The sequence below is a fragment of the Schistocerca gregaria genome, chromosome 3 (assembly GCF_023897955.1).
Source record: "Schistocerca gregaria isolate iqSchGreg1 chromosome 3, iqSchGreg1.2, whole genome shotgun sequence".
Classification (NCBI taxonomy): Eukaryota; Metazoa; Arthropoda; class Insecta; order Orthoptera; family Acrididae; genus Schistocerca; species Schistocerca gregaria.
In genome coordinates this window covers 531,728,914-531,744,155 of record NC_064922.1, presented here as the reverse complement: position 1 = coordinate 531,744,155, position 15,242 = coordinate 531,728,914, and the positions used below count along the sequence as shown (strand labels likewise).

Below are 15,242 nucleotides of genomic sequence, written 5' to 3'. Positions count from 1 at the left end.
CTTGGTGTAAAGAGCATAAACGTTGGACGATTTAACAGTGGAAAAACGTTGTGTGGAGTGGTTACACGACAGTAATATGCTTCTAACGGACTGTCCTGCACAGAATTCTGACGTAAATCCTATGTAACACCTTTGGGATGATTTTGGACGCAGACTTCGTGCCAGACCTCACCGACCGACATCGATACCTCTCTTCAGTGCAACACTCCGTCAAGAATGCGCTGCCATTCCCCAAGAAACCTTCCAGCACCTGACTGAACGTATGCCTGTTAGAGTGGAAGCTGTCATCAAGGCTAAGGATGGGCCAAGACCATATTGAATTCCAGCATTACCGATGGTGGGCGCCACGAACTTTTCATTCAGGTATACGGATATATCAAATAGTGTATACAACACAGTCGGAATAAAATTATGCTTAAAGTTGCAGATGATTTAGGTGTAAAGAGAACTCGAAATTTAATTGCTTTGGCTGGAAGAAAGCTCTTATTCAATTGTGCAGAGATATACGACGACTATTCGTTTATTAAGGTCCGATACGTCAGGAAGCGTAAACCACGATGAAAATCACAAATGTTTTCATACAATGACAGCTTTCACGACAGGATGTTTCAGCTGCTGCGAATTTTTCCGGGTTGTATGGCCGTGGTCCTTGGAGCTCCAATCCCTGACGTTTCGTCCAACGTAGCCTTGGACGAAACGTCAGGGATTGAAAATTTCCATGGACCACTGCATACATCCCGGAAAAATTTTCAGCAGCGTATGTGTTTTACTTGACCAAGTTAGTTCAACATGCCCGCTACTGCTCTCTACTCGTATAGCCGCCGTTCCGACTTAGTAACTTGTCATGTAGTTCCACCAACCTTCCTGTGCTCTGGTCATAGAAGGCAGCCGCCTATGCTTTCCACCAATCCTCTAACCTGCTTTTCTGCTCGTTATCTATGCCAAATTGTTGTCTTTATAGCCAGTGGTTCTTGTTAGCAAAGTTGAAAATCAGACGGACTAAACTGGGGCTGTATAGTGTGTGATCAGACACTTCCCATCGAAAAGGCTGCAGGAGCGTTTTCATTGGTCCTGCATTAAGCGGCCGAGAATAGTCATGAAGAAGAAAATTCATCACAGTTATGTTGTTTGGGTGCATGAAAAGAGCCGAAATCTCTCAACAAGTACTTTGCTGTAGACATTATTTTGGTTCAAATAGCTCTGAGCACTATGGGAGTTAACTTCTGAGGTCATCAGTCCCCTAGAACTTAGAACTACTTAAACCTAACTAACCTAAGGACATCACACATATCCATGCCCGAGGCAGGATTCGAACCTGCCACCGTAGCGGTCGCGCGGCTCCAGACTGTAGCGCCTAGAACCGCTCGGCTATCCCGGCCGGCCCATTATTTTCTAGCTATCTTTACTTGCTCACTGAGAGTTCAGAACTGCAAAGAGAGGCGTACCCAATCGACGAATTTACTAGAGAGACTGCCCAATACATCCCTGCAAAGCTTCTTCGGTTTTCCATTTCAAAAACATATTTGTGGGAGAAGTTCATGATTCTCTAATCCCACCCTTCGTCAATCACTAGTTTTGTGACTGGCGCTACCCTTGTTACGCCTGCTGGGTGCTATAGTAGTTATACTTAAAGTAAGTAGCTGTTCTGGTCGTGAAGATATGAATGTTTGAAGTGGTCGCTATCACATCGCGGTGGTCACCGGGACATATTTTGGGTCTTTCGCATCAATGTGTATTTCAAGGTAAGAAATTCGAGATTTATCTACAATTTTCTTGGGCTTTTATGGATATTCTTGAATATCAACGAATGTTTTAGAGTGTCCTAAAATATTCTCGTATAATATAGGATACTGTAGAGAGTTGTAGATTATCCTGAAATGTTCTTTAAAGTTTTCGAAAATTCGCGAATGTTCTAGAATGTTCTGAAATGCTCTAGAAAATTTCAAAGTTCTCTTTAAAGTTACCAAATAATTATGTATGTTTTCGAATGGCCAATTTTTGAAACGTTCTCAGTAATATGTGACAAAATACTTGATGTCAAATTAGGACGTTACTGAATACTAAACTCGATTTAAGAGTAGGAAAGAATATTTTTGAGCATTCTAGAATATTTGTGAGCTTGAAGTACAAACTTTTTACCGTTTTGTTTAAACGTTCGTATTTACGATTCTCTCGAACTTCTCGAGTGATGTGGAAGTTCTCAGAAAACAAATGAAAATAAAGGCGAAGCAAGGGTGTGATGAAGATACAGACGATTCGACCAACTTTGCAGGCAGCCTTTATCAGACTACAAAGGAGAATTAAAAATTTATAATAACTGGTGAAGAACTATTATCTTGCAAGGCGCCGTTTTGTCTTATCTTTCCATGTCCAAACATACTTCGTAATTGCCCTTCCGTCTTTAGTGTGCATTTCTTTTTATTGTATCTTAGACGTCTCTCTCCGTCAGCAATGGGCGAGATTGGCACTTCTCTGTAGGTTGATCTTTTCTGAGATGGTTGCGAGACTCGGGTGTTGGATACAGGATGTCAAATCAAACACCTTTCAGCCGTCTGGTTTCGAGACTTATTTGATTTGGCTACCAGTTTTTGCTATTTACTACGCCATCTTCAGGCCCCTGACCAGGTCGACCGATACGGATCTCAGCGAACACGTCTGGGACATAATCGAGAGGCCAGTTCGCGCACAAACTCTTGCGCCGACAACAATTCCGCAATTATAAACGACTATAGAGGAAGCTCGGCTCAATATTTCTTCACGGAACTTCCAGTGACTTGTAGATTCCATACCACGTTGGGTTGCTGCACTATGGCGGGCGAAAAGAGGTCCGACGCGATATCAGTCGTCAGACGACAGTTGAAGTGATTGCTACAGCAAGCAGAAACCTACTGATACCAGTACTCGAATGTTGGTCTCTGTTTTGACCAGAGCCGAGGTGGAATCTTCGTACACGTCGGTCACGGGCCTGAAGATGGCGTAGTAAATCGCCGAAACTGGTAGCCAAATAAAATAAGTTTGGAAACTAGACGGCTGAAAGGTGTTTGACTTGACATTTGACTTTTAATTTAAAGATAATTTTTTAAGGCGACGGTGCGGGTGGCTTTCGTTTCTTTCATAGAAGATGCGTTCATAACAGTACTCATAAGTGCGAAAAACCGGACAAGTCCGAGTAGCACTCGCGATCTGAGGGTTTCGCACGAACTTAGTTATATGTGTAGATGATGATAATGATTTCGTGTGGCACAGTGTGCTGGTGCAAGTCTTTCCATTAGCCGCCGCTTCTACGACTTATTAGTTCTTAACCTACCTCAGTGATCCAATCAGAAAAGGGGACCTATAGTTTAACGAACCACATCGTTGAGACGTGAAGTCTAGTCTGAAAAATCCGTGTTCCGGCCGAGATTCGATCTCCCTAAATCTCCGTTTCCACGCACTCGCTTTGCAGACAGGTAACCAAGCACGACATGCATATAAATACGTAATGCACAAGTTATGATCAATGAATTTTCGAGTAACAAAATATGTACCATAGATGGCCGTATGCTTTGATTTTTGATTGCATTAACTTACAAGCTTAGGTGCTTTAACCGCCAGGGGACTTTAGACTGAGTATTTGACACAAATTTTAGCTTCATTACTCTAGCCGTTACCGAGAAAACAGGGTCTTAATAGACAGACGACAGACGGATACAAATAGCTAAAGAATATTTCTTTATAAATTTATAGATTATAAATTAACAGTTTATGAATTAACAATTTTAGGATTTTTTCCCTTTACATGGATTGTGAAAATTTGCTTCGCGCCAGGTTTTATGTTTCTAGATAAACGAGAAATATCGTACAAGTTTTGATGAATTCGTTAGTGAGTCTCAAAATATCTACATCTACATGATTACTCTGCAATTCACATTTAAGTGCTTGGTAGAGGGTTCATCGAACTACAATCATACTATCTCCCTACCATTCCACTCCCGAACAGCGCGCGGGAAAAACGAACACCCAAACCTTTCTGTTCGAGCTCTGATTTCTCTTATTTTATTTTGATGATCATTCCTACCTATGTAGGTTGGGCTCAACAAAATATTTTCGCATTCGGAAGAGAAAGTTGGTAATTGAAATTTCGTAAATAGATCTCGCCGCGACGAAAAACGTCTTTTAATGACTTCCATCCTAACTCGCGTATCATATCTACCACACTCCCTCCCTTATTACTTGATAATACAAAACTAGCTGACCTTTTTTGCACCCTTTCGATGTCCACCATCAATCCCACCTGGTAAGGATCCCACGCCGCACAGCAATATTCTAACAGAAGACGAACGAGTCTAGTGTAAGCTGTCTCTTTAGTGGACTTGTTGCATCTTCTAAGTGTTCTGCCAATGAAACGCAACCTTTGGCTCGCCTTCCCCACAATATTATCTATGTGGTCTTTCCAACTGAAGTTGTTCGTAATTTTAACACCCAGGTACTTAGTTGAATTGACAGCCTTGAGAAGTGTACTACTTATCGAGTAATCGAATTCCAACGGATTTGTTTTGCAACTCATGTGGATCACCTCACACTTTTCATTATTTAGCGTCAACTGCCACCTGACACACAATACAGCAATCTTTTCTAAATCGCCTTGCATCTGATACTTGTCTTCGGGTGACTTTACTAGACGGTAAATTACCGAATCATCTGCGAACAACCTAAGAGAACTGCTCAGATTGTCACTCAGGTCATTTATATAGATCAGGAACAGCAGAGGTCCCAGGACGCTTCCCTGGGGAACACCTGATATCACTTCAGTTTTACTCGATGATTTGCCGTCTATTACTACGAACTGCGACCTTCCTGACAGGAAATCACGAATCCAGTCGCACAACTGAGACGATACCCCATAGCTCCGCAGCTTGATTAGAAGTCGCTTATGAGGAACGGTGTCAAAAGCTTTCCGGAAATCTAGAAATACGGAATCAACTTGAGATCCCCTGTCGATAGCGGCCATTACTTCGTGCGAATAAAGAGCTAGCTGCGTTGCACAAGAGCGATGTTTTCTGAAGCCATGCTGATTACGCATCAAAATACCGTTCCCTTCGAGGTGATTTAAAATGTTTGAATACAGTATATGCTCCAAAACCCTACTGCAAACCGACGTCAGTGATATAGGTCTGTAGTTCGATGGATTACTCCTACTACTCTTCTTAAACACTGGTGCGACCTGCGCAATTTTCCAACCTGTAGGTACAGATCTAACGGTGAGTGAGCGGTTGTATATGATTGCTAAGTAGGGAGCTATTGTATCAGCGTAATCTGGAAGGAACCTAATCGGTATACAATCTGGACCTGAAGACTATCCCGTATCAAGCGATTTGAGTTGCTTCGCAACCCCTAAGAAACTCATGCTAGCAGCTGTTCGTGTTTCAAATTCTGGAATATTCCATTCGCCCTCCCTGGTGAAGGAATTTCGGGAAACTGCGTTCAGTGACTCCTCTTTAAGGGCACAGTCGTCGGTAACAATACCATCGGCACTGCGCAGCGAAGGTATTGACTGCGTCTTGCCGCTTGTGTACTTTACATACGACCAGAATTTCTTCGGATTTTCTGCCAAATTTCGAGACAATGCTTCCTTGTGGAACCTATTAAAGGCACCTCTCATTGAAGTCCGTGCCAAATTTCGCGCGTCTGTAAATTTTAGCCAATCTTCTAGATTTCGCGTTCTTCTGAACTTCGCAAGCTTTTTCCGTTGCCTCTGCAACAGCGTTCGGACCTATTTTGTCTACCATGGGGTATCAGTTCAATCTCTTACCAATTTATGAGGTATGAACCTCTCAATAGCTGTTGCTACTACACTCCTGGAAATGGAAAAAAGAGCACATTGACACCGGTGTGTCAGACCCACCATACTTGCTCCGGACACTGCGAGAGGGCTGTACAAGCAATGATCACACGCACGGCACAGCGGACACACCAGGAACCGTTGTGTTGGCCGTCGAATGGCGCTAGGTGCGCAGCATTTGTGCACCGCCGCCGTCAGTGTCAGCCAGTTTGCCGTGGCATACGGAGCTCCATCGCAGTCTTTAACACTGGTAGCATGCCGCCACAGCGTGGACGTGAACCGTATGTGCAGTTGACGGACTTTGAGCGAGGGTGTATAGTGGGCATGCGGGAGGCCGGGTGGACGTACCGCCGAATTGCTCAACACGTGGAGCGTGAGGTCTCCACAGTACATCGATGTTGTCGCCAGTGGTCGGCGGAAGGTGCACGTGCCCGTCGACCTGGGACCGGGCCGCAGCGACGCACGGATACAAGCCAAGACCGTAGGATACTACGCAGTGCTGTAGGGGACCGCACCGCCACTTCCCAGCAAATTAGGGACACTGTTGCTCCTGGGGTATCGCCGAGGACCATTCGCAACCGTCTCTATGAAGCTGGGCTACGGTCCCGCACACCGTTAGGCCGTCTTCCGCTCACGCCCCGACATCGTGCAGCCCGCCTCCAGTGGTGTCGCGACAGGCGTGAATGGAGGGACGAATGGAGACGTGTCGTCTTTAGCGATGAGAGTCGCTTCTGCCTTGGTGCCAGTTATGGTCGTATGCGTGTTTGGCGCCATGCAGGTGAGCGCCACAATCAGGACTGCATACGACCGAGGCACACAGGGCCAACACCCGGCATCATGGTGTGGGGAGCGATCTCCTACACTGGCCATACACCTCTGGTGATCGTCGAGGGGACACTGAATAGTGCACGGTACATCCAAACCGTCATCGAACCCATCGTTCTACCATTCCTAGACCGGCAAGGGAACTTGCTGTTCCAACAGGACAATGCACGTCCGCATGTATCCCGTGCCACCCAACGTGCTCTAGAAGGTGTAAGTCAACTACCCTGGCCAGCAAGATGTCCGGATCTGTCCCCCATTGAGCGTGTTTGGGACTGGATGAAGCGTCGTCTCACGCGGTCTGCACTTCCAGCACGAACGCTGGTCCAACTGAGGCGCCAGGTGGAAATGGCATGGCAAGCCGTTCCACAGGACTACATCCAGCATCTCTACGATCGTCTCCATGGGAGAATAGCAGCCTGCATTGCTGCGAAAGGTGGATATACACTGTACTAGTGCCGACATTGTGCATGCTCTGCTGCCTGTGTCTATGTGCCTGTGGTTCTGTCAGTGTGATCATGTGATGTATCTGACCCCAGGAATGTGTCAATAAAGTTTTCCCTTCCTGGGACAATGAATTCACGGTGTTCTTATTTCAATTTCCAGGAGTGTATATCTTTGAATTTGAGCCACATCTCGTCTACATTTGCATAGTCAGTTCGGAAGGAATGGAGATTGTCTCTTAGGAAGGCTTCTAGTGACATTTAATCCGCTTTTTTAAATAAAATTATTTTCGTTTGTTTCTGGTGGATTTGGAAGAAACGGCATTGAGCCTAGCGACAGCGATATTGTGATCACTAATCCTTGTATCAGTCACGATGCTCTCTATTAGCTCTGGATTGTTTATGGCTAAGAGTGTGTTTTCGCAACCATTTACAATTCGCGTGGGTCTTTGGACTACCTGCTCGAAATAATTTTCGGGGGATATCATTTAGGACAATCTCGGAAGATGTTTTCTGCTTACCACCGGTTTTGAACAAGTATTTTTGCCAACATATCGAGGGAAGGTCGAAGTCCCCACCAACTATAACCGTATGAGTGGGGTATTTATTTGTTACGAGGCTCAAATTTTCTCTGACCTGTTCAGCAACTATATCATTGGAGTCTGGGGGTCGATAGAAGGAGCCATTTATTAACTTAGTTCGGCTGTTAAGTATAACCTCCACCCATACCAATTCGCACGGAGTATCTACTTCGACTTCACCACAAGATAAACCACTGCTGACAGACACAAACACTCCACCACCAATTCTGCCCAATCTATCTTTCCTGAACAGCGTCTGAGATTTCGTAAAAATTTCTGTAGAACTTATTTCAGGCTTTAGCTAGCTTTCTGTACCTATAACGATTTCAGCTTCTGTGCTTTCTATTAGCGCTTGAAGCTCAGGGACTTTCCCAGCACAATTACAACAATTTACAACTACAATTCTGACTGTTCCTTGATCCAAGCACGTCCTGTATTTGCCATGCACCTTTTGAGATTGCAGCCCATCCCGTACTTTCCCGAGGCCTTCTAACCTAAAAAGCCGCCCAGTCCACGCCACACAGCCTCCGCTACCCGTGTAGCCGACAGCTGAGTGTAGTGAACTCCTGACCTATCAGCGGAACCCGAAACCCCACCACCCTATGGCGCAAGTCAAGGAATCTGCAGCCAATATGTGACATAAATGGTCGTATCTTTTGATTCCATTGACTTAGAAGCTTAACTTATTCATACCTTCGAGGGAGAGTAGAGCTTAGTACGTGACATGCACTGAAGTGAGGTTAAGTCATGGGATAGCGATATGCACATTTACAGATGACGGCAGTTAGGGAATTTGGTATTCCACAATCCAACAGTCTCCACAGAATACCAAATATCAAGCATTACGATTCATCACGGCCAACGCAGTGGCCGACCCTTCGCTCAACGACCGAGAGCAGCGTCGTTTGCGAAGAGTTCTCAGTGCTAACAAACAAGTGACACTTCATGAAATTACCGGAGAAATCAATGTAGGACCTACGAATAACGTAACCGTTGAGACAATGCTACGAAATCCAGCGTTAATGGGCTATGGTAGCAGACGACCGGCGCGAGTGCTTTCGATAACGGCATCACATCGCCTGCCTCTCCTGGGCTCGTGACCATATCTGTTGGGTCCTAAAAGACTGGTATTCTGTCGCCTGATCAGATGAGCCTCGTTTTCAGTTTGTAGGAGCTGACAGTAGGATCCGAGTGTGGTGCAAGCCATATTTCCAAGTCGTCAACAATGCACTGCGCAATCTGGTAGTGGCTCCATAACGGTGTGCCCTGTGTTTGCGTGGAATAAACTGGGACCTTTGGCCCAACTGAACCGATCATTGAGTGGAAATAGTTATGTTCGGCTTTTTGGAGTCCATTTCCAACTATTCATGGGCTTCTCGATCCCAAACAACAATTGAATTTTATGGGTGACAATGCGCCAAGTCATTGGGCTCAGTAGTTCGCGACTGGTTTAAAGAACACTCTGCACTGTTCGAGCGAATGAGATGGCCACCCAGGTCTCCTGACATGGATCCCAGGGAACATGCATGGGACATAAATGAGAGGCCAGTTCGTGCACAAACTCTTGCACCGGCAACACTTTCGCAATTACGAACGACTATAGAGGAAACACGGCTCAATTTTTCTGCAGGGGACTTCCAGTGACTTGTTGTGTGTATGGCAAATTGAATTGCTGCAGTATGGAGCGCAAAAGGTTCGACACGATATTGGGAAGCATCCCATTAATTTTATCACCTCAGAGGAAAACTTGATATGTCGACCCGTTACTGAGAAAAAAGGGTCTGAACAGTCGGACAGACTGACACACGGAGGGGCAACAAAGTTTCTGTTTATACCGAATGAGGTATGAAATCCTAAAGAATGAACAAATTAATTATAACCATCACCAGATAAAAACGTGTCACTTTTAACTGTCGCCCTCTGTACATCATCAGGAAGAAAATATCACGCATTTCGTCAGCTAGCTGCGTGTCTGTAGCAGGAGGCATCTGATTATGACTATCGTTCTGCTCTGCTTTATCACTCTAAGTAGTATCTGGCCATATATCCCAGAATGGTAACTGTGGACGTTCACGTGGGTGTCTTAGGTATTCGTTAGAATTGGAACATGCCAGAGGCATACAAAAATGCTGAAAAAAAATTATGTTATTGAATTAAATACAGAAGAGATTGCGTTAGTTCCCTTCCGAATGGTTAGCAAAAACATTTTCGTTGTAAGTCGATAATCCACCAACGGAAAATAGGCCGTAAAAACTGCACGACTACGCTGTGGTGGGTTGGCACTTTCGGTGAACTCGAAACTCCTTACGTGAATCGAATGCATCAACTTATCGATAATTTCTAGTTGAAAACAGGTCAGCAGTGTCGTAGCTTTCGTCAATTGATCTGAGAGCTTCCTCAGAGTAGAAGCTAAACTGCCCTTAAGGCACCGTTAACTTGTTGGAAAAATTGTCCCGTTCCGAATGATGCCTATTCAGATGAATGGAATTCCTTTCTTCTGAGTCACTGAAACTGAAGCTATACAGTTTAAAAAGCGCCACAAAGTGACAATTATATAGGGTGGCAAGTTATTAAAAGCGAGGAAACCGCAAAACTACTTCTCTCCTTATCGTCGAAGTAATGCATGAGGAAAAGTTAGCGTACCATATGTTTAGACTCAGTGGATAAGAGCGCTATAGTTAAGAGAGAAAACTGCGTAAGTTTTGTTCACAGCAAAATGTGTTCATAGAACGTTCGGTAAGTAAACATATTACGGCCAGACGGGGTGGTACAGGACAAACGGATGCCCTAAATTGTCGTATTAAAGCGGAATGAGCACAGTGAATGCACGTAATGTGGCCTTAATGTGTTTGCCGAACAACAAATGGAGTAACGAGGCGGTTACAACTTGAGCAACAGACTACTGCGAGACGCAGTAACTGGTTTCCGTTTTGTGCAGTTTCTCCGTCCATTTCTCTATGACAGAAATCCCTTGTGTTGAGCCTTGACCAACGTTAATCACATAAAGGAGAGTAGAAGTTACCAAATGCACTCCGCAACACACACTTAAATGCGGGTTGGAGTGTACGAAATGTTGCCAAACGTTTGCGAACCGCTAATGCTGTTCGCTCCAAAGACACCAGCTAAACTAGAAGTAAACGTCAGAACAAAAATCCTCACGTTCAATAAATTTTGTTCCGTAATTTCTTGTCAGATCTACTTAGCTCGTATCATACCACTCTGCTGTCAGGGCACAAAAACGCTAACTATTTAGATGTTATTGTTATTTTCGGCAGTGTAAACTCTGTATACTGGGTGTAAATGTTAACTGTTTACAACGTACCACAGTGGTGTGAAAATTCGAGACGATCAATTTGATATATATTACTTGTGGTCTGTCAAGGGAAGAAACTACCTGAAAGTGGCCTATGAAAACCACCTAAGCAGTAGCTCACGTGCCCAGAGCGAGAGTTTCAGTATTCTCTCGCTCTGTTTGCGCAAACTATTATTCCTAGAGATATAATGAATATGTATTTTGTGTAGGAAACGTAAAGTAGTTTTGTACCAGGATGCGTCTCGAAAACCGCGCTCTGTAGCGGAAATGTATCTCGGTACAGAATTATACTACATCGAATTTCGTGCAAAAAAACTCCAGTAATATTTTCTCTAGACATAAAAGTTTACGCTAAGAGAGCGAGAGAACATTGAACATACAGCGTGGCGCTCAAGCGCTGTAGGTATTTCTTCATAGACCGCAAGTGTCCTGTTTCGTCTCGACTTCCTCTATACACCGTGGTACGATGTAAACAGTTATCGTTTCCCACCTGTGTATATGATATGTTGGAAAACTTCGGAAGCTTCGTGGAGCCATTAACGGATGAGCTGTTACGTAAATCAAAGACTCAATGCGAGACAACTGAGGCGAAATGCAGGAAAAAGTGTAGAAGGTGGACGCTAGGTGTATCGACTGGCAATTGATCCTCAACATAAATTCAACTTATGGTGCATGATTCGGTGGAAAGACCCGTAATTGTCTGATTATACAACTGCAATCATTTTCTGAAAATAATGACTATTTGCAGCGATACAGGATGTAATTACTAGCAATTAAGAGGTTCTTTTGTGAAGTTTGAGAAAAACTGGCATAACAGAGTATCTCTAGAAGTTATTAACAAACGATCTGATCAGATCAATCAAAAGAAAGGACAGACTATTGCAAATTTTGAAGAATGCCTGGTGATACAAGATACTGCTGCTATGGGTTTGTTGCTACACATGTCGTGAGACTGTCAACGCCTGCTGGAAGGTCGCTAAGCACTTTGATCTTGATTTTAAGTAACCATTGTTGCCAGACGTCTGATATAGTTGGGCCTGATCGTTGTCTGCACAGGCAATTTCTGGTGGTACCTTTACCGGGACGTAGCGACGACATTATGCGATGGTTGGCGCTACCAAAGGTTCTCCTCTCGATAATGATATCCACTTCACCGCCACACCATCGGTCTTCTTGGCGATGTTCTGTTTCCCTCAAGAAATAACTTACGGTAAAGATTTTCTCACGCAGTCATAGATACGAAATAGGTACATGAACAAGTGTGAATAGTGTGATTTGTAGTAAATATTACGAGAAGACGACCGTCTAAGCCCGTGCTGTCCACAAATATGTACGGCACGCGATTTGTTAACGAATTGGCAGCGTCGTATCCACATCGGTTACTATAGAAAATACACTTTAGAGTGAACAGTGTTCGAAAGTAGTGATAATACAATATTTTAAAACACAGCCTGGAGGAATAGTGTCCCTCCAGCTTCCTGTGAGAGCCAATGGATCGAAACATCTCAGTTTAGCACGTGACAGAGACTTAGAAGTAATGGTATAAAAAATGTATGGCTGTGTTCACGACTGTAGTCGTACACTGCTTCGATGTGTCACAGGAAAAAACGATGCCTCAAACTGCTTATGAAACTAGAACACAAGATAGTCGACATGGTCTTCCTCCAGTACAGGCGACAAGACTTTACACATGTCGGTGGAAGTGACCTTGATTTCTGGTGGCCTGCTCCAGCGGACCGATACGTATGTATTTAATGGGATCACCACGTATGGTTGATGTCAACACACAAATCCGACAGTAAGGAAAGGTTTTCATACGTTTCTAAGAAAACCTGCAGCAGATAAATGAATCACTGTACAGTGCAGAGCAAAGCAATCAGAGCATCGAATGAAATTCCTGAACATTAACGTAGGTCAGAGTTTGTAATAAATGTAAAATTTTCAACACCATGCGAAGTTTACTAAGTTCCACTGAAATTCACTGCACTATGCGCCGTTCCTCCGTCAACTCTTTCATCATATTGTTGGTGCGAGCTGCGCAGTGGTGAGACAGAACAGGAGGCTTGACGAACTACACCGGGTTCTGGCTAACGCATACTGCGTCTGACGTGGGTCCTAGTGTGTGCTGCTGTGTGTCACGGCTGCTCTGGCCCAGCGGTGCACGCGTGAATCAGTATGTCGTTAAGATGCTGTCGCCCTCAACCAGAATAACGAGCTTGTATCCTTGAAGCGCTGGTACCAATCATGCGTACAGCCGACACTCCACGTCGAACGTGTTAAATGATTTAAATACGAAGGGTTCCACGGCCAGGGCCAGTTTAAACAACATCCTTTTGGACATTACGATTTGCAGTGCCTGTGTTATTCTGATTACGGCATGTATGTCCAAAGGAACATTGCATCGTAATCAGAATAACACAGGCACTGCAATATTGTATTTATCTGCCGTTACCCGGCAAGCGACTTTAAAGTACAACGCCTGTTCTGTACGGGAATATGCATAATGGATGTATGGGTACAGGTCGTAGGCGCGTGGTTGACGACATGTGAAAGTTTGGGTCTGGTCTGAGCCGTGCACTGATAGCTGAATAGTGCCGGCACGGTTGCTCAGCGTGTTCGATCGGGAGCAGTGTGTGTAATAAGAAGAACTGAGTAAAGGAATCGACGATCATATTGAACGGATGTCATTTGACGTCCGCCCAGACCAAACGAATCGAACAATACCGAACAAAATACCGAACAGAAATAAATGGTAAGGCAATCGCTCGCAATAAGTGGGAAATCCGGGTTCGAGTCCCGGTCCGCCACAAATTTTCATTGTTGTCATTCCGTTTTCAGCTGATGGTTGTAATTATTCGCAACTGCAAATTCGTTTAATGTATCTTAAACATTAGGTCGGGTCGTTTTGAAAATAAAACCACTATTAAAACGAACGATTCGACTGTCATCCCAGGAGTGATCTACATGGCCTCCCGTAGAGGACGGTTGGAAAGAAGTTCCAAACGACAATTTCAATGGCAGTTTTAGTTTCAATTGACACAGCCTCATCCCGGAAAGTATTTTATTCAAATTATTTAACAAGTATTTGTAATTATATGCAGCCCGCCACAGTCCCCTAATACAGCCTCGCTGATACCCTGTCAATTTTGTTTCTCTACGCCACCCCGCTGCGTCTTTGATTTTAACTAACCAGCTAAAATGCTTAAAAGAATAGACCGTTGTTTTAACAAGTCAAATTCAGTTGCTTGTCCTTTGTCAATAATTTATATTAATTAACATTTTGTAATTAGAATTATGTTGCTGTTTCAAGTGACAAATCTTTTGTTACTCATTGAAACTGAAAACGAAAGGAAGAACTACAAGATCAGCACAAGCCTGCAATAATTTATTAGATGACCGTCGTCCTACCACCCCAGATAACCTGAATAATTCCTTCACATAAACTAAACACTCGACAATTTCTCTTTTAGATTTGTTCCTGAAAATGGCGAGAGTAATTTATGAGTAACTTTGTTGCATTACTGACACATGTCGCTGTTCCATATTGTTCAAGCTCTATATGTGGCCTTCAAAATGGCGTCTTCACGGAGGTGCGTCCCAACTTCCAAGCAGAGAGCTGTCATTAATTTTTTTTTTTTTGGAGGAAATCCTTCCAAGCAGAGAGCTGTCATTAATTTTTTTTTTGAGGAAATCCAAACCATAGCAGATATTCATAGGCGCTTGCAGAATGTCTGCGGGGACGTGGCAGTGAATAAATGTACGATGGGTCGTTGGCGAGGCGTGTGTCATCACCACAAGGTCACGCAAACCTTTCCGATCTCTCCCGTGCCGGTCAGCCACACACAGCCGTGACTCCTGCAACGTTGAAATGTGCAGAAACTCTCGTTCGGGGTGATCGACAGATGACAATCAAATATCTCGCTGCTCAACTGGACGTCTCTGTTGGTCGCACTGATGCAATCATCCACCAATTGGGGTACACAAAGGTGTGTTCCCCCTGTGTTCCTCGCCGCTTAACGGAAGACCATGAAGAGCCATCCTCGAGGACTTACTTGCGCATTACGAGGCTGACCATTTTTTGTCAGACATCACCAAAGGCATTGCAATATGAGATCATGCCATTGAATCGGAAATAAAAGGCAGTCCGTGGTGTAGCTGGCCGCGGTGGCCGATCGGTTCTAGGCGCTTCAGTCCGGAACCGCGTGACTGCTACGGTCGCAGATTCGAATTCTGCCTCGGGCATAAATGTGTGTGATGTCCTT

The 15,242-nt window shown here is 44.4% G+C and overlaps 2 protein-coding genes across 2 annotated transcripts in view; one reads left to right on the top strand and one right to left on the bottom strand.

Annotated features, from left to right (window-relative positions):
• LOC126353920 (GTP-binding protein Di-Ras1) overlaps nucleotides 1–15,242 on the top strand; it is a 1,474,116-nt gene that overhangs the window by 760,241 nt on the left and 698,633 nt on the right. The gene's annotated exons all lie outside the window — the stretch shown is intronic.
• The window catches only part of LOC126353919 (pancreatic triacylglycerol lipase-like), a 400,593-nt gene that overhangs the window by 302,306 nt on the left and 83,045 nt on the right, over nucleotides 1–15,242 (bottom strand). The gene's annotated exons all lie outside the window — the stretch shown is intronic.